The sequence below is a fragment of the Balaenoptera borealis genome, assembly GCF_965194805.1.
Source record: "Balaenoptera borealis genome assembly, chromosome: 6".
NCBI lineage: Eukaryota > Metazoa > Chordata > Mammalia > Artiodactyla > Balaenopteridae > Balaenoptera > Balaenoptera borealis.
This window is the reverse complement of record NC_138863.1, coordinates 71,522,423-71,541,826: the sequence shown is the minus strand read 5'-3', so window position 1 is coordinate 71,541,826 and position 19,404 is coordinate 71,522,423. Positions and strand designations below refer to the sequence as shown.

Below are 19,404 nucleotides of genomic sequence, written 5' to 3'. Positions count from 1 at the left end.
TTATCACATGAATCATAACATTTCTAAACTAAGGAATTCTGCTGCATTTCATGGCAATGTCTCAAATTAGCCCAACAGGACACCAGCAGAGGTCCTGATATTCCTGATCTTATGTTTGAATAGATTGTTTTATCCTTGACAAAGTGCTTTCATATTCATTATCTTAATCATAATTTACAGTTCCTCATTGAGAAAGGAGGCTAAAATAAATGGTAACAAATTAGACACTGTCCATTGCGTGGAGAATGGTCAGGGGCAGTATTTCTGAGCTTTGACCATTCTAGAACAGAACAATGGCCTCCACAGTCCTTATCTCTAACTTTATTACCTTTAACACGTTTTCCTAATTGTGATCCAATTAAAGAATACCATCTATCGCATTGAAAATGTAATATGAAAGGAAATCATTATATAAATCTACCCAAAATCAATACTCAGTATGTTTTTTCTTTAAAATAGGGTGTATACGCATTTGACACTCCAAATGTTTCCTACAAGACATTTCAAAAGGTGACTCACTCAAAATATCCTCTTCACCAGAGGAATAAAAAGATTTCTAGTTGATGTTTTTCATTATTTTACTCACAAGAGTAAAAATGACATTTATCCATCTATTTATGCATCCAAACATATAAGATGCTTGTGTGTATATATGTGTCTATATACGCATATACATCTATACATATATGTATAATATGTGTACTGGCTGTCCTGTTCTAGAAAGGACTTCAGGAAGTTAATAAAAAGGCATACCCTACAAGATAAAATAAAGGTAAAAATCAATGGCAAGGAACACAGGACAAAGGGAAAATGAGGCAGGAGCAAAATGGCTTACTGAGAGAGGTCAGTTGTTTCAAGTGCCTGACTTCTCATCGGTGGTTAAGCCTGAAGAGCTTGTCTAATGACTATCAACCAACACTGATCAAACACAGCGAATTACCTGGAGATCAAGCACCTGATTGACAAGAAATCTATCATAAGCAGCTCTTCGGCACAAGCATACTTCAATGATAATTGGTCCTAATGATAACTCTGAAATGCAATTGTTAAGTGTAACCTGCATCATGATAAGAAAATGTATTTCTTTCCTTGTATCCTGTTGCGTTGAAAATTGACAATTCAGATAAAATATATAAAACTCTATAATCAGAAAATTTAATTAATATAACCTATTTCCTGACTAAACTGGAAGAGAGCCCAGTTATTGATTACTTGGAGATACAAGCTCCCGCCTTATTAATGTGTTTTATGCAGGGATATTAAATACCCCAAAAAACGGAAACAAGCAAGGTTCCAGGTCCCTAGAAAGACAAAGAGTAACCCTTTATTTTTCCCTGTCTTAGATCACAGAGCTGGAAGGAATCTGTCAAGGGTTTCAAATAGCTTTCATCTCACATGCCAACCCTGAAGAGTTGCTAGTGGTTGTGTCGTGTAGGGAAGGATTCTGAGGACCAGCCAGGCCCAGCAGGAAAGAGTGTTCTCATCTATTTATTAGAAATTCTGCCAGGGAAGAGGAAATGAGGCAGTACATTGCTGCTTACTTGCTTTATTCCTCATCTCAGTTCAATTTGTTGATGTTACCAGTGAGGAACTGGAGACTTAAAGTGCTGGGCTACTTATTTACCATTTCTCTTTAGATTTATTTTAGCTTGCCTTATTATAAAAACTATTTGACATGTTACAGAAATACACATAATAACAATAAAGAGATGTGAAAAACAGGATGAGAGATAAAATATATATAACATGGGGAGGATAAAGTTTGTCCTTGTGGCAAATTCTAAAGCCTTCATTTTCACCATGGTCCTTCCCAGCACTGGGTAATCCAGATTCATTGATATTTTAGCTGCTCATCCCAGCGAATGTGAGTATGAATGTGAGTGTGAGTGTGCACGTGCACGCGTGTGTGTGTGTGTGACAAATATGCACCCCAGGAATAGGTCCTGAGTTTGACTATCAAGGAAACAAGGCCTCTAAGAACCACTGCCCATTTATTTTGCTACTGTACTTTGAATTATTGGCAATAATACATTTCAAAAGGAGACTTTTAATGAATTCATGTATAGTAAAAAGTTATTAGTTCTGTCATAGCTATCTGGAAGAAATAAATATTTTTCTTTGATAATAAAAAAACAGAAGTAAAATTTTAAAAAAGAAAAGAAAACAAGGCCTCTGCAGTTAGAGATTTGGACTCATACCTCAGCCTTCCTTTGTGCCATATAAAGGAGCATTTTATTCATTCATTCAAAAATATTCACTGATATTTGTTGGTAATATATAAACAAAAATAAGCAAATTACACAGTATGTTAGAGGGTGGTATTATAACAATTAGATAGCACAAGGCAAGGGGGATTGAGATATCAAATGCCAAGGTAAAGTGGAGGCAGATTACAATGTTTAAAAAGGTGGCCAGGGTAGGCTTGTTGAGAAGGTGACATCTGAGCAAAGTCTTGAAGGAGGTGAGGAGGTGAGTCAGGAGGATCTGGGGAGGAGCAAGGCAGTTATGTGAGGAGGAAAAACCAATGAAGGGCTGGAAGGCAGAAGCAGGCCTGGTACGTTTTAGAAATACCAAGGAGTCCACCATGGCTGGAGGAAAGCAGTAGAGGAGAATAAGGGGAGATAAGGTCAGAAAAATAATGGGGGAGGGGGGCAGGTAATAAAGGATCGTGCAGCCATCATAAGACTTGTAAATGACGAGTAAAGTGAAAAAGCCACTTGGGGTCAGCAAGCCAGGATGACTGAGTTCCCTGTCTTTGGAGACAGGGCCGACCTGTACATTTTGTGCAGATGTGGACAGCAGCAGGGTACACAGATTTTAGGAACATGCCCAGAGATATTTATCTTTATGGCTCGTATCGGTCCATAACGTGAAAAGACATGCTCGGATTGTGACACATCCTGGCAAGGTGACTATCCTGGGAAGGTTTAGAAAGCAAGAGCAAGACAAGTGGAGAGTGAGGGGTTGCCTGATTTGCTGCAGCCTGAGGTCATTTATGAAGTGTCACCTCGTCATTTCTCTTCAACGTGGTATTAAAATTCTTCCTGGACATTTGTAAGTGGTGGACCCACAGAGGAAACCTTGGTCTGGCAAGTATCAGAGGTCAGAAAACCACCGAATCTATATATAGACAGCCCTCGACTTAACTAGTGGTTCGACTTGCACTTTTTTGACTGGTGCAAAAGGGGTATATGCATTCAGCAGAAACTGTACTTTGAATTATGATTTTTGATCTTTTCCCAGGCTAGCAATATGTGATACTGTCTCATGATGCAGGGCAGCAGCTGAAGTTCCAGGTCAGCCACGCGATCACGAGGATACACACCCAATACACTTATAACCATTCTGTCTTCCACTTTCAGTGCAGTATTCAATGAATTACATGAGATATCCAGCACTTTATTATAAAACAGGCTCTGTGTTAAATGATTTTGCCCAACTGTAGGCTAATGTAAGTGTTCTGTGCACATTTAAGGTAGGCTGGGCTCAGCTATCATGCTCAGTAGGTTAGGTGTATCAAATGCTTTTGACTCAGGATATTTTCAATTTACAATGGGTTTATCAGGACATGATCCCACACTGTATGTTGAGGAACATCTGTTGTAAGACTGGGGTATAAATGAACCCTATAAAGAAATAAAACCAATCCTGAAAAACTCATAACCGACATATCATTACTGTCTATGCAAGCCCAGTAAAGGCTGGTGCTGTCAGAACAGACATCCAAAAAGAGAGGAAAGCAGAGGGGAGGGAGAGAGGAAACTAACTGTGGCATGATGACCTACTTCTGAAAGAAGAATGTTCCTTCAAGCTCAAGCCTAGGAATTTATCAGGAACTTGTAGTAGATAGAGAATAAAGCAGTTGCATAGCCCACAGGAGGTTTAGAAGCCAGAACCAAGTATTTTAAACTGTGATTTACTGAGCCACCAAAACACAGGTGAAATAAACTTCTACAGCTAAAATACATATCCAGTAAAGCTTCTGAATGTTTCCTGTTTTCAAACATTAAAAAGAGGGACAATTAATTCAAGCCCAAAGTGAATTCTAAGTGAGAATGGGTATAAGAAAAGCACTGTTTAAAAAAGCCTTCCTGGGACTTCCCTGGTGGCGCAGTGGTTAAGAATCGCCTGCCAGAAGACCTAAATAGACATTTCTCCAAAGAAGACATACAGATGGTCAAGAAGCACATGAAAAGCTGCTCAACATCACTAATTATTAGAGAAATGCAAATCAAAACTACAATGAGGTATCACCTCACACCAGTTAGAATGGGCATCATCAGAAAATCTACAAACAACAAATGCTGGAGAGGGTGTGGAGAAAAGGAAACCCTCTTGCACTGTTGGTGGGAATGTAAATTGATACAGCCACTATGGAGAACAGTATGGAGGTTCCTTAAAAAACTAAAAATAGAACTAACATACAACCCAGCAATCCCACTACTGGGCATATACCAGAGGAAACCATAATTCAAAAAGACACATGCACCCCAATGTTCATTGCAGCACTATTTACAATAGCCAGGTCATGGAAGCAACCTAAATACCCATCGACAGATGAATGGATAAAGAAGATGTGGTACATATATACAATGGAATATTACTCAGCCATAAAAAGGAACGAGGGCTTCCCTGGTGGTGCAGTGGTTGAGAGTCTGCCTGCCAATGCAGGGGACACGGGTTCGAGCCCTGGTCTGGGAGGATCCCACATGCCGCGGAGCAACTAGGCCCGTGAGCCACAACTACTGAGCCTGCGCATCTGGAGCCTGTGCTCTGCAACAAGAGAGGTCACCATAGTGAGAGGCCCGCGCACCGCGATGAAGAGTGGCCCCCACTTGCCGCAACTAGAGAAAGCCCTCGCACAGAAACGAAGACCCAACACAGCCAAAAATAAATAAATAAATAAATAAAATTAAAAAAAAAAAAGGGAACGAAATTGGGTCATTTCTAGAGACATGGATGGACCTAGAGACTGTCATACAGAGTGAAGTAAGTCAGAAAGAGAAAAACAAATATTGTATATTAACGCATATATGTGGAATCTAGAAAAATGGTACAGATGAACTGGTTTGCAGGGCAGAAACAGAGACACAGATGTAGAGAACAAACGTATGGACGCCAAGGGGGGAAAGCGGCGGGGGGGTGGGGGTGGTGGTGGGATGAATTGGTATATTGGGATTGACATGTATACACTGATGTGTATAAAATGGATGACTAATAAGAACCTGCTGTATAAAAAAATAAAATTCTAAAATTAAAAAAAAAAAAAAAGAATCCGCCTGCCAATGCAGGGGACACGGGCTCGAGCCCTGCCCCAGGAAGATCCCACATGCTGCGGAGCAACTAAGCCCGTGCGCCACAACTACTGAGCCTGTGCTCTAGAGCCCACGAGCCACAGCTACTGAAGCCTGCGTGCCTGGAGCCTGCGCTCCGCAACAAGAGAAGCCACCACAATGGAAGCCTGTGCACCGCAACGAAGACCCAACGCAGCCAAAAAAAAAGAGCCTTCCTTTTCCTTAAAGATGTCAACCAAGCTAAGAGTTGCTGGGAATCAGGATTTTGAGTATTTGCTGATTTTAATGTTTACTGACAATCAGGGAACAGCTGTGCATCCACTTATGTTTTTATGTCTTTACAGGGCCATGAAGAGGTTTTCCTTTCCAATGGAAATGCCATTGGATAGTCAAAAATACCAGCATTCCCGAGAGAGCCACTTTGATAAGAATGATTGTGGTACAAACTGATAAAAGACGATGACCCAGCAAAGTCCCATCTACTGTGATTTTAAAAGGGGATGTCAAAAAGAGAGCACGAGAAACATTTATTTATATTTCTTTCCATAAAAGCTTGAGACTGCTGGCAGAAATATAAGTAACACCACAAGATAGAAATAGATATGGAATTCAAGGTGAAGGGAAAATAAACCCAGGAGTAGAGTTACTACACAGACATGCGAACCAGAAAGTGAAGTCCCACAGAACTGCCAACAGGGGATGCAAATTTGGCCTAGAACTTCCTAGCAGTCAAAATGAGAAGAAATACAACAGTTACAAAACTAGTGTTCGTCAGAGTAAAAGCAAGTCCAGGGCTCAGGAGAAGTTCTGTGTGTTCCAGCTCTGAGGCCAAAAGAAGCCTCCTCCTGTAGGTCTTCCTGAGGCCACAAGTTAGGTGCAAAGCCAGGTCAGATGACAGCACGGCGCCCGAGTACCCTGGTGGCATGTGCAATTCTACCAGGGCAAACGGCTCTGTGGTTACCATACTACACTCTCTGCTGACTCTGCAGCATCCAGGGATAAAATCCACACTCCCTGGAACAGTGGTTATCAAGTTGGGCTCTAAAGAGGTGCTTTCGGAGTTCCACCAATTTTCTCTTGGAATTCAATTTCTTAGCCTTTAAATACAAAAACCAAAACACCAGACAGCCCCCACAAAAACCCCACCAAGAAAACCAAACAGGAAACGCAAGCAAATATACAGCACAACACATTTTATCACACCGATAACCACCCTCACATTAAGTCTCTTCAAGGGCAGACTCTGGGTCAATGTGTCTCCTGCCATCTCTTCTCGTACATCTGAACTGCTTAAAAATGAGTCACCGATTAGGAAAGTTCTAATTCTGCGTTGGTATTCTGGAAATTCAAGCCTGCACACGTCCATTCATATAAAAGTGTACAAATAACCTACACATACATCACGTTCAAACAAATGACAGGCCAGGAGCAGGTACAACTAGTTGGCGTACACCCTCACCATGACCATGGCTATTAAGCCACCTGTACAATAATAAGCATTGAATCACAACAAGGTAACATCATCAAGACTGGTCCCAACCATACTCTGAGGTGCCCCTGGTCTGACCTTTATACCTATCATGAGGCATGCGAATAGCTGTATTACATCAAGGTCAAGACAAAAAAACTTCTGGTTCTTTCTAGCTTTTGGATCAGATTAATTCAAGACGATACTAAGAAGATAAAATGAGCTGTTAGAAGATTGGTACCTCTGCAACTGCTTATGGATGTTAAGTATTTTTCCCTAATACTATACCACCAAAACGGAAAACAGAAATATTCTAGATGTGAAGCTGTTGATACTGTTCTGCAACCGTCAGAAGTCCCAACCTCAAATTTCTGAGTTCATCAAACTGCCTCATCATTCTCCCTGATGAATTTTATAAATGTTACAAATCTGCATTTATAAAATACATACTAAAAAAAATACTGGTTTGAAGTATTAGTATAGGTAGTTCTGTTTAAAATTTCATTTGACCGAAGGCCTTTTCTACTAAAAAATTTCGAAACCCCCTCTGGCTAGGGTAGTCCTATTATAGATAGGGGGATACTGATCCCGTCAAGCCTTGGAGATTGGGTGGGGCCCATCATTTCCAGCACTGAACAGCCTTGCCAGCTGATGATATGCCAGTCTAATCTAATCTGATAGCAACATAATCGAATACAAACACTCTCCTCTTCTACGTGTGCCATGACAAGGTTGGGAAGCTCTGTGATGAACAAAGGAACTACAAATCCTTCTGGCAATTTTTCATAAATCTGATTTCTTCCAACAGCTTTTGACAAGAGCTGCAGTGGAGAGGACAAAGCTGAGTTCTTTGGCAAGAAACTGAAGTGCAGATATTTCATACTCATGATTAAGGGCAGAGATGAGGGTAGAGTTTCATTCACTCCTGAAAAGTAAAGAGAGAAATCAAGATATGGGTGGTGGGGGAGACGATGGGATGTTTTCCCAGGCCTGACACTTCCTAATTTTGACTCCAAGAAGGTCACTTAACCTTCTCTGAACCGCAGCTTTCTCAATTATAACATGAAGGGACTAAATCAGTAGCTCGTAACAGGGATTGAACATCAGAACCTCCTGAGAGCTTTAAAAAATACATAATGACAGCAGTAACATTCATACGTGCCAAGAAATGTTCTGAGCATACACTCCACATGTATTAACCCATTTAGTCCCCACAAGAACTCTGTGTTGCAGGTGCTATAAGACGTGAGGAAACTGCGGCACAGAAAGGTTGAGAAATTTGCCCAATTAAGTGGCAGAGCCGGGTGGAAGGATCCAGAGCCTGAGCTCTTTAGTACAACTGCAGGCTACACTGACTCTCTCCATATGTATGTATATCTGAATCTTCTGACTCAGAATCTACTGAAGGGCCTGGACATGCAAATTTTGATTCTGGTGAGCACTCCTTGTTCACAGCCACTTGAACTAGAAGAGATGTAAAGTTCTGTGATTCAGCCTGGAGATGAAAAAAGTACCACAGACTTTTTAGTTAATAAATGTTCAAATTCTTTGGCCTCAAAGATCTCAGTCAAAATTAAATGGGTTTGGCTTTTAACAGTAAAATTGCATGGTATGAAACAACAACAAAAAAGATAATAAAGAGACAGTAGGAAAAAGTTAGGAAACAAAATGTTATCTAGCTAGTTAAGTAGGCAGACTACACAGGGTTACTTAAGTAGATTAAGTAATGGAGAAAAACCTAAGCCTATAAACGGGCAGTAACAATAATATTTTCATAATTTTTGGCTTAGATTTGGGGGTGAAGATGAAACATTTTGGAAAAACCCTTGGAAAGTATCAGTGCTCCCATCCAAATGGGCCAGAGGTCTCTTTGCTCCTAGGATCGCAAATAACTGCCTCTTTGTTTCATCTTTAAAGAAACAATCCTTATGCTACCAGAGTGGCCTTTGGAAAGATGGAACTCTGCACGTACATGCTGATACAGTAAGTCCCCTACATACGAATGAGTTCCGTTCTGAGAGCACGTTTGTAAGTCCAACAAAGTTAGCCTAGGTACCCAACTAACACAATCAGCTATATAGTACTGTACTGTAATAGGTTTATAACACCTTTCACACAAATAATACATAAAAATACAAACACAAAAAATAAAACATGTTTAATCTTACAGTACAGTACCTTGAAAAGTACAGTACAACAGCTGGCGTACTGGGGCACATTCGCATCTTTGAAAGTTTGCAACTTGAAGGTTCGTATGTAGGGGACTTACTGTAATCCAGAAAATGTTCGTTTTTCATACAGATTCCCTCACAGACGTCTGAGTAATAGAGTCAGAAAGATGTTATGGCATAAAGAGAAAACGAGGAAGACAAGTGATCCTGGTCCCATAAGCAAGTTTAACCAATTTAGACAAGTTTAAGCCTGGTATGGCCAGGTCAGTGAGGGCACAGACGGCCAGGAGGAGCAGGAGTCCATGTCCCCTGGCACAGCCATGAACTTGGTCAGGTTTGTTTGTGTTATGAGTGCACTTCCCCTCTAATTCTAGATACCCCATTTAGGGAAACGTGTCCTCCTCTCCTCCCACTCAGTCCCATGGCTCTCTTACAAAATCTCTTCTCAAAAGTCTCCAGTCTGAAGCCAAATGGTCCTATCAAGGGAGTTGCAGAGCATGTGATTAAACAAAAAGCAACTTTTTAAAAAGTGTAAGCCCCTAAAACTGAACTATAAAAAATTATGAAAATAATGACATGTTGGAGGAATATATAGATCGAATGGTTGACCATAAGGGCTATATCGGCGGAAAGTTTCCAATATACAGTATTCCAGCTGACAAATAATCAGGTTTAATTACTAGTCTCTCTTCTGCACTGAAGATTCATCGGTCTGGAACTGACGTGTTGTTTCTTTCCACTTAATAGCCATATCAAAAGCACACAAATTCATAAAGCAAACAGGTACTCAATTTGAATTTGCAGAGAGTAGATGAGAATTTGCAGGCAAGAATAAAAAACAAGCTCTTCCTCCTGACCCTTATATCTGTTAAGGGTACCAAACTCCCAGTTTCCTACACTCAAAATCTTACACTCATCGAATCATCTTCCTCTTTGGACCTACCCTCTTCCCAGTGAAGTACAAGCCTTCTTCTGGGATTAAAGAACCCCATGATATGGTCCTAGTGAAGACCAGACAAGGCAGGCAGCCAGGCTAGTACTGGCTTTAAACCTGGGCTTGAGCTGCTCACCCAGCCATGAAGACTCATTCAAATGCCAAGCTTTTCTTGATGCCCGCCCAATCATATGCAATCACGCCCTATCTTGTAATCTCCACAGCACTTTCTGACTCTCACATGATACACCACATTCTGGTCTACATGATGTGTGAAGTTTATTTTCCATATAAGACAAGAACCTCCCTGAGGGTAGGAAATGTGCCTTACCCAGTGCAGTATCTAGCAAAATCAAAGGCATGATGCTTAATAAATAATGGAATTCACCACTCACTTACTTCTACTTTAATTTCTCCTCAGAAGAGGTTTGGTCTTATGCTTTAATCAGATTTATACTTCTAGTAAAATTATAATGCTATGTTATGCCATTTTGTAAAGCACTGTTGTTTGGATTTGTTAGATGGGGATCCCTAAAAGAATGTTTCTTTTTGTAATGCACTAAGACCCTCAGGCATCAAGCAAATGACATACCTTCTCTGTACTGTGTAATCTCAGGAAGTGGCACACTAGACAGCTAACCAGGAGCTGAGCTGTGTATAACCAGCTACATTAGAAGGGATTACTTTGTTATATGTCAGGAAAGATGAGCTCCTCCTCTATCCTCCCGCCTTTAGCTTGAGCTTTTGATTCTGTTGGCTACTCAAGCGGACTTAAAGAAAGCTGATTTTTCTAACAAAATCTTGTTAAATCTATCATGGCTGAATATCTCTTTTAGGATCCTGGAGAAATGAGTCTTTTTATAGCTTGTGGTAAACAGAGGAACGTGGGCACTGATGAAGGGAGGATGAAGATAATGAACTGGCATTCAGAGTATGTTTGGGGAAGTAGAAAGCACAGTGGTTTGGAGTACGGGCTCTAGAGTCAGACTGTCCAAGCTCAAGTCCAAGCTCTACCATTATCAGCTGAATTATCCTGAGCAATAAGAGAAGAAAACTTCTCTCAACTCCATCTTTAAAATAAGGATAACAGTCAGACAGAGAAGACAAACATCATATGATAACACAGGTGGAATCTAAACAAATGATACAAATGAACTTATTTACAAAACAGAAATAGATTCACAGACATAGAAAGCAAGCTTATGGTTACCAAAGGGGAATGTGAGGGGGAGGGATAAATTGGGAATTTGGAATTAACAGATACACACTGCCATATATAAAATAGATAAACAACAAGGTCCTACTGCATAGCACAGGGAATTATAGTCAATACCTTATAATAACCTATAATGGAAAAGAATCTGAAAAAAGAATATATATTTTCTAAAATTTTAAATAATGTAAATTAAAAATTTTTTTAATTTATTAATTTAAAAAATTAATTAAAATTAACTTTAATCAATTAATTTTTTAAAAGAAGTTAAAAAAATAAAATGGGGATAACAATACTGCTCATAAAGTTGTTCTTAGGATTAAATAATAAAACATCTGGCACAGTCCCTGGGACACAGGAAATATCTGTCAAAGGTTAGCTGCTGGCATTATTCAGGTGTTTACACATTATACAGAAATGTTTTACATACATTTATTATAGAATGAAGATGGGGAAAGATGAAGGGAGAGGTTGTACATTTCTAATATTCATGCTAACCCATTAAGGAAATTCTAAGTCAAACCAAGCACAATTGCCAAATATAGACTTAAGGCTTTTATTCCTGATGATACCTTCAACTTCATTTAATGGTTAAACACCCCCAAGCTGCTGCCACAGAAACCTAAGGTTCATACAGAGGAACAGGGGATGAACATAAAGTAAAATTCATCTGCTCTCACAGGGAAGGAGAGGATGCTCTTGAAAAAATTCTTGTGATTCTGGCCATTATCTTCAGTGTTGGCTTCCCAATTAACTTCTGCTAAGGCTAACATCGAAATTGGTTTGCCAACAGTGTGTGCAGTATTTGGGCAATACAGGGAGGAAGGCTTTTAATCATGTCTAGGAATAACAAAACGAAACCCTTAAGAAAAAGGTCAACTGACAGTAAGGAGGGTTGGCTAAATCTCTAAATATCCATGCTTACCAGCAGATTTTACACAGAGAATAAATTAGAAAATAGACATAATTGAGGTTTTCTGCCAAAATATCAAATGCACGCATGCAGTAGGTACTTGGCAATAACTAATGTTTGAGGTTTCAACTACTTGTGATGACACTGAAAGTCTCCGACCTGTAGTAATTTTAAATTTTGCTGCGGTATGTATTTGAATCGTGGGCACTCAGACAGAGGGAAGTGAGTCATGCAGCCAGTGAAGAAGCGTAGCCCATCACCCAGGGTCCATATTTCAAGAAGGTTTTGCTCTAATTGTGTAGCAGTAACTCTCAAGAAGGGATTAAATATTGTGTTAATTTTTGAAAATTGCCCACCCCCTAAAAAAAGCCAACTGATAGTTCTAATGATAAAAATAAAGAAAGAGCAAAGAGAGGTCTAAGAAAGAGATGGTTCTCTACTGGAAAGCAGGTATTTGTGGAGAATTTTTTTGATGCTGAAATTATTTTTGTGAAATTCTGGGATTTCCAAAAGTCTTCAGACTGTATCTTGGTACGTCAAAGATCTATTGCACACAAAGTGTTTCTTAAAGTGCCAGAATTCTTTCATACCAAGAAGGAAAAGGAAGCAATTAACATGAACAAGAAAACAAACGATTTTATATGGCTTATCCAAGAGATGACTAGGGAGATACACACTGCTAAATACACACTGTTGCTCCTAAACTCTGAAATCTGCTTTGACTTCCATTTTTAGAGGAAAAAAAAGATCACAAAGATGATATATATCTTGCTCCAGGTCTAATGCATCCTGTGTTACTCTTTGACTATATAGACTCTGACTGGAATATTGTCCATGAAGAAAGAGTTAAATTACAATTAATGACTCAATATTTTGATGCAATAGATTGGCACACCTTTTTAAAAGAGTGCGATAAAGTCTGAAAACTTCACATCTTAGATCACACTTTTCAGAAAATGCCCAATTGTCTTGGTCTAAGCCCTCTTTGAATTATTATGTGTCACCCTCTTATGCTAGTAATAGTAAAAGAAGCCAAGTCCCAGAAACTATTGCTAACAGTATTTTATGTTCTGAGAATCTTCTAGATCGATGAAGAAAGAATTATTGAGAGGATAAAAATTAGCTGCTTTACAGAACAAAAACATTTGGAACCTAAAAGGAATCCTATTATTTACCATATAAATAAAATCTATATATACGCAAGGAGCTATATAATAGCAACAGAAAGAAAAATGGCATGCATTTGCTATGATTAACCGTGGCAAACATCATCTTAACTCAATTTCACTTTTGGGGAGAGCTTTTTTTAAGTACTCCAGTCAATAAAACATTTTTGTTAAGGCACACATTTAATGAGAGAACTATTTTTTTATCACTCTATGTTTCTGTTAACTTTTCTTTTTCTGACTGTCTTTCAAAGGAATCTGAGAAATACAATTTTGCTAGATACAGTTTTCAGTACCCTTGTAAAATGCAATTTTAAAAAACCTAAAAACTCAAATGGCTTTGGAATACAATACAACTCAGTATGTCCAAATTTCAATTATCCTAGAGGCGGTGGATACCAAAGAAAAAACCATCTGTGGGTCTTTCATTGTTGATGTGTGTGACTTAAATACACTATGACCACCACCGCCGCTACCACTAAGACACTACTTCAAGTTGCCTAGAAACGTCACTTGAAGGGTAAAGTATGCCTCAAAGAGATATGTCAGCTTCTAATTTAACCCTATATCAAGAGCTATGGGTCTGTAAGATTCACAAGTCTGACTTCAGAATAATACTGAATGTAGGCAATAAAATCTTTTGGTCCATGTCTTTCATGTCTGTACAGCTGTCTGAATACTCCAGCATACATCCATGTGGGCTGTGTGTGTGTGTGTGTTTCTTTCCTAAAGTAAATGTATTAATAACTTAGGGTATGTTCAGGCTTCTTGGACTGAGTCATTTGGGGATACCTGAATGGCCTTAAGTTACCTGGCTTTAAAGTCTCTCTTCAATTTGAAAGTGAGCATCAGATCACTTTTGGGTGGAGTGATTTTTCCTACTTCATCACAGGATCATTGTTTTGTTTTCAATTTAAGGTACTCTCATTTCATGCACTTTATATAAATTCCAAAGGACTTCATATATACCTGGGATTTCCTAATAGTGGGTCTGTCAGGCCCTTGTTACTTTCAGGGTAAACACTTAAGGTTTAACTTCCTATTAGGGTTAAAGGCTGATTAATTAAGCATAAAAAAACTGTATTTATCTTACTAGAATGCCTTCACTTTCAAATTTACCCTAAAAGTAGCCTAATGATTTTGAAATAAAAGGGATGATCATTTTATTCCAGGGTAGAGAAAAAAGAACTTTCAGCAGATAAACTGCTTAAGAAATTTTAGAGTTACAGAGATAAATGGAAATGTATAAAGAATTATTCCTTATCATTTCAAGTTGTCCATTTTCCTAACAGTTGCCCTGACTTTTTACTATAGCCAGAACTTAAATTATTCTTTTAAAGTCAGTGTTCAACAAAAAAACTAGTGGTTTCAGAAAAGTATTTAGTTCAGTGGGCCCTGTTTGTGGGTTGTACGAATGAATAAAAGCACGGCCACATCTGGGAAACACAGGGAGAGGCTGGAGTTTAGGGTTTGAGAGAGAATCAGTGACAGTCTGTGCCCTTCCTGTGCACTCTCTCTCAGTTAGTGCAACTCACATTTTCACTTTATTAAAAGCTAAGGCCTTACAGTCATTTTAAATCATGCTTCAGTCCCCGCGTTCCTATCTCTAAGGCGCCCTGCCGTCCCAGTGCCTCTCCCCTCCATCTCCTATCACCACCCTGGTTCAGGGTCGCGTCGGCTCAGCCTATGACAGCCCCCTTCTCCAAGCCAACCTTCCGACTTCTGTCGTAATTACCATTCTGAGAAAGAAAGAAAACACTGAATTATGCTTCTCTTCCACTCCAAGGGCCAACTTCTCCTCTGTAACTAACGAATAGACTCCAAACTTTTCAGCTTATTATTCAAAGTGCTAACGATATGCTCCCAAACTGCATCTCCGCCTCTCTTTGCTTTGCATCCACACTCTCCACTCTGGGCACCAGGAGCCCCGGCTAACGAACAACTGCTGAATGGCAGCTACGCACCAAGAAGTGTTCTTTGTGCTTTCTTAAACATCCAAGCACGCTCACATCTCTTGGGCCCTTTCGGAGGCCTGGAGGACACTATCATTTCCACCCCGCATGAAATCTACCTTGTCCTTTAAGGTTGAGAATCGTCTCCTCCCTGAAAGCTACCCCAATGCCCTGGTATCGAGGTTAACGAAGACTTTCTCTGACCCCTCCCAGAACACTGCACTGATTATAACATTTACTTTATTCTGTCTTATATTAGGGTTGGCTGTTTATGTCTGCCTCTGTTGATCTGTGCTGCTTTTCCGCTTTGCCTTTTTAAGAGTTGCATTATATTCAAAAGAATAAGGAAAACTTGCAGAAAACAAAACAAAGCGCTAGGAAATGAAAATATACTGGATATTACAACCAGGGAAACATCCTATATCAAAAATATTTCCTTTTAATTAGTAATAGGCTATAATATTATAAGATAGATTTAATTTCACATTTATATAAAAATCATGTTTTACTATACTTTGAAATGAATTAGATATCTATTGAATGAAAGGGGAAAAAAAACCCCAAAACAACTGGTTGACCAAGGATTGGTTTGGGAATGAGAAAAAGGTTGTAGAAGGTGGGAGGAGTAGGAATACCTCATCTTGTTTTAATATCAATAGACTGTTTTTCCTTTAAAATAAGCTGTTGATACACAGAGTTATGCAGACCTTTTCATGTGATGTCAATATCACAGAAATGTCCATCCTTGGCCAACAGAGACCCACATATTTGCTCCTACTGCAAACCAGGAAGAACTATGGACCAAACCTTGCGCCCAGATACTGTTTTTGTTTGTTTGTTTTTATTGGACCAAATATTGTTTTTAAATTTTCAGAAAAAATAGTTGGGACACAACAAAAGATTTTACAGTATTATGACAAGGAATAAATCAGGGGTGAGTGGCAGAGGATAAAACTAGTCTTTTGAGAGTGAAGTGCTTCCACCCCGCCCTCGCCCCTTGTCCCCCCCAAAAAACGCCTCAGGGAGAGAAGGTTGGTGGTTCATGTTAATATAACCTATTCTCTGGCTTTCCCAGCTTTCAGGATCAGAATCTGGTATTTCCTCCTTAATTTAAAATGTAGGATTACATATAATTTAAATTTATTCTAGTAGTTAGGATTTTGAGGAGCAAAGGCTCAGGCATGGAGAGACTGATATTTGTTCAATGACTGAGACTGTGGACCAGCTCCTTTCCTTATATTACTTTGATTTAATCCTAATCACAACCTCATGATATAAGCATTATTTGACCCCTTTTACAGGCTACTGACTGAGAATAAGGTACTTGCCTAGCACTGTGGTAGGTAATTCTGGGGCACCAAAATCTTGCCACCCTGACCACCATGACTTTATACTGTAGGTAAGAAATCTGTGAAGATGATATGCTGTCAGCATTACACACAGTCACAGACATGTTGCTACATAACAGGCCCTTGGAGAACAGAACTGTATGGAAGTAACATGCTGACTGGCAGGTGGGGAAGCATAAAAATAAATAAGGAGAGGTTAGTGTGGTCCACGCATGAAGGAGGCAGGGGGAGCTTAGACTCGACCTTGGAAAATCAAGAACGGGCAACGGAGAGGCCCCTGAGGGGAGGCGGCAGCAGGAACAAATGGTTCTCGCTTGTCACCCCTCAGGGAGGGAGGGAGGGAGGAACCACCCAATTCTTCTGGCTCTGAGAATGAAGACAGGCCAAAGAAGAAGCCGCAGGGCTTGGTGACTAAGAGGATAATGGGAAATAGCCAACACTGCTCCAAAGCTTCAACCTGGGGAGAGTAAATGTGGAAAAGTGACAGTTTGGAGAGGAAGGAGATAGTGTTGAATCTGAGGTGCTAGTAAGATATTCAAGTGGAAAAATCTGCAGAAAATTGGAAAGAGTGGAGAATAACCCTCTGAGAGGATGGGGCTGCAGAGGAATAAGCCAAGAAAACTTAAATCAAAGAGCAAGGAGTTGAGGATATGTGGACAACATGAAAACAAGCCAGAGGAAATAAGGGAGATGGAAGACGCCATGCAGTTTCAGCTGAAACTTGAAAGGAAAATGCAAAGGGTTAAGGTAGTGAGAAAATGGCAGCACCAGCAGCCCTCGGCTCATCTGCCTAGAAAATCTGCCAGAGAAGTTGGAAGGGCAACACAGTCAGGCAAAGTTTTTTGTTTGGCTTGCTTTTACAGAAGGCAGAGAATGAAGATTATCTAAAGGTCAGGGGGTAAAAGATGAGTCCTTTCTGTCACCCAGCTCATTCCATTTCCTAAATGTGCTGGTTAACTGGACTGATGTCTTCTTTTTGAGCAGATAACACTTTAGAAATAGGGTGCAGAGCTGCAGCAGCCAGAGTGGTCATGAGGTCCCAACAAGACTTCCTATATATACACACATCACAGTGTAGAAGTTCGCTAGAGCTGGTCAGCTTCTTTCATCAAATCCTCTTAGAAAATTGATCTCCTTTCACTCCCTATCACCTGACCACCATCATCACTGTCACATCCCTGCTCAGTCCTTCAGACCAGTGTCCTTCAAGTCACCGAAACTGACTACACTCCAGTGTGAGCCCCCTTTCTCTCAGCCATGTTGACCTACACTTTCCAGTGTCCCGAGTCCCTCTTTGACTTGGGCTGAGGCTGCTTTTTCACGGCCATCTCTTGTGTTGACATCTGCTTTTTCACTGTCATTTCTTCTAACATTATAGCATCTGTATGTTCTACTCCAAACATAGCTTTTTAAAAATACTTTGTCTCCCTCTCCAGTTTTCACAATCCTCATGTCATTCTTGCCTTCAGGTTTCATGCATTGTTTGTATGTTATCAAGTCCCTGTTGCAAACGTTCTTAGGTATCTTTTTCCATTTTTCTGTTACATAACCCTCTAAAATATCCAAGTCCCCTAGAGACCCAAATTATTTGTTTCAATTGTTGCCCCTCCTACAATTCACGTTAATTTGTAAATTACAGTGCTAAATTTTTATTTCTAAAATTTTTTTTTTTTTAGAGCTATGAATCTACACCTATCTTTTCTGAGAAGCTTCTGAAACTTTTCTAAAAAATCTCTAATTATGTCCACTCAGTTTTTTAAGCTCTAGGATGAGTCACTTTTCCATAAGGTTCTTGTCACTTCCATGTGGCCAACTAGCTATTCTTTACTGGAAACAATTAAGTCCAGAACAGGAATGCTCCTTTTTGCTCTCTCCCCATTTTAAGACACAGAATTGTCAACAAGACAAATCTGGTACTTATTAGATGCTCTGTGTTAAATGGAACGAAGTTTTCAGCAGATATTGACATAGAGTTCTCTATTACTGTATGTCTCGCCTCTGTATAATACATAAAGAAAACTATCATCAGAGCTAAATATCAAACCTGGGGTTTTGCAAATGATAGGAGAGAGTGAGTGGCAAACCATTATTGCTGCTATTGATAACAGCGAAGAGACTGATATCTACACATGCTGAGAAAATCCACATGTGTCAAAGAGACCAACAACAACAAAGGAATGAATTTTTCAGATAAGATGATCAAACGCTCTTCTGCTGCATTTGGAATATGATTTGACTCAGTAAAAAAACTGCTGGTTTAATTTTTCAAATACATATTTACTGCATATAAAACATGGTATTACTCTATTATTTTATGGTTGTTTAACTCTATCCCCTTAATGTTACAACTCACCTTACAGGATTCAAAACTAGCTGAGGAACAGTTTGTCTTCTGAAATCCTTTCCCCTTCTCTTACACCTCAAGAATGTGAGGGTTAGTTTCATTCTTTTGTGTCCTACAGAGTTATATTTTTAGCTCCTTAGACTTTAGGTGCTCTATCTACCTGTAATTATGTTGCAAAAGCAGAGGAAGATGCCTGTAAAGGTCAACAGCAGACAAGATAGCAAAAAGGCCTATTTGTGGTCTTGAACAGCTGCAACAGGGCAGGGCGTACCTGGCAAAGTTCCATCTGACTCTGGTCAGGCATGACAAACCCCAAGAGCTGGACTTGCTTTCAAAGTCATCCCTAGCACAGGACATTATTTCACTGCCCTGGGAGCAAAGGCTGCAGTCAAAGTCCACAGGGGCTGATCAGAAGGGTAACACGGGAAAGGCGGAGGGAGGGTCCTGAGGGTGATGGCCTTCGGAAGGCTCTCCAGATGCTGACGAACCACCTCCCGGTGTCCCACCCTCCTCTCCAAAAACACAACAGAACAAAACCACCATCGCTCCTGATGGAAGGCCAGATGTTACTTTTAGTTCCAGTTTGGAAATGCTGCCCAA

The 19,404-nt window shown here is 39.8% G+C and overlaps 1 protein-coding gene and 1 long non-coding RNA gene across 14 annotated transcripts in view; one reads left to right on the top strand and one right to left on the bottom strand.

The window, feature by feature from the left end:
- RBMS1 (RNA binding motif single stranded interacting protein 1) overlaps positions 1-19,404 on the bottom strand; it is a 206,540-nt gene that overhangs the window by 69,152 nt on the left and 117,984 nt on the right. The gene's annotated exons all lie outside the window — the stretch shown is intronic.
- LOC309630300 overlaps positions 1-19,404 on the top strand; it is a 60,211-nt gene that overhangs the window by 18,609 nt on the left and 22,198 nt on the right. The window contains exon 1 of the long non-coding RNA XR_014245585.1: positions 1-19,404. This exon is cut by the window's left edge and continues 18,609 nt beyond it. This is a non-coding gene — a long non-coding RNA (uncharacterized lncRNA).